At 35.5% G+C, this 998-nt stretch overlaps 1 pseudogene; it reads left to right on the forward strand.

The window, feature by feature from the left end:
* The first annotated feature begins 417 nt into the window (after nt 1–417).
* LOC111728962 lies at nt 418–802 on the forward strand (annotated as a pseudogene).
* Nucleotides 803–998: the final 196 nt, after the last annotated feature.

A 998-nucleotide genomic window follows, 5' to 3' on the forward strand; every position in this document is an offset into this window, starting at 1 on the left:
CTAGGACAAAGCCCCCATTTTGAGCAGGAACAATAGAGGCGAAGGTAAGAAAAGGAAAGAGAAGCCAGCACATCTCACAAAGCACAGAATTTTTACACTAAATAAATGACAGAAGATGGAGGACTGGAATTTTGAAGCTAGGAAAGCTACACTGGCTGTAATCCTTTCTGATACAAGAACGCTCTTCTCATTCAGCTATAAAAATTAGGGGAAAAAGTAGTCAAACCCATTAAAAATTATTATCAGAAAGAAAAAAAAAAGAAAAATAAGGAAAAAAATAACATTATTTCAAGCAATGAAAACAAGCCAGAAAGACATGTCCACAAAATAAAGGAAAACTATGTTCTAATATTTGAAACAAACAAGCTCAAAGAAATTCAGAAAATAATAGAAGTAATAAAAGAACAACTTAGGCCATCTTGGAGCCTGTAGAGGCCTGCTGAGAACAGGACTCCTAAAACAACAAATATGTCTGGAAGGCTATGGTCCAAGGCCATTTTTTGCTGACTATAAGCAGAGTCTCTGGAACCAGAGGGAACGCACAGCTCTTCTTAAAATTTAAGGTGTTTATGCTCAAGACAAGACTGAGTTTTATCTAGGCAAGAAATGAGCTTATGTGTATAAGGTAAAAAGCAACACAGTGACCCCTGGTGGCAAACCGAACAAAACCAGAGTAATCTGGGGAAAGGTAAATTGTGCTCATGGAAACGGTGGCATGGTTTGTGACAAATTCCGAAGCAATCCTCCTGCTAAGGCCACTGGACCCAGAATCCGTGTAATGCTGTATGCCTCACAGATTTAAACTTATGGAAAGTAAATAAAATGGAGTTGTTCTTTTGTAAACAACAACAATATCTTAAATTTGAATTAAAATAACTCAGAAATAATATTGGAGAAACGAAAAGGGAATAGGAAGATTTGAAAATTGAGCTTACAAAAGCAAGGAATATATTTGAAATAGAAGAAACAATATTTTAGAAATTAAAACTAAATTGGAA

The sequence above is a fragment of the Pteropus vampyrus genome, unplaced genomic scaffold (assembly GCF_000151845.1).
Source record: "Pteropus vampyrus isolate Shadow unplaced genomic scaffold, Pvam_2.0 Scaffold240, whole genome shotgun sequence".
NCBI lineage: Eukaryota > Metazoa > Chordata > Mammalia > Chiroptera > Pteropodidae > Pteropus > Pteropus vampyrus.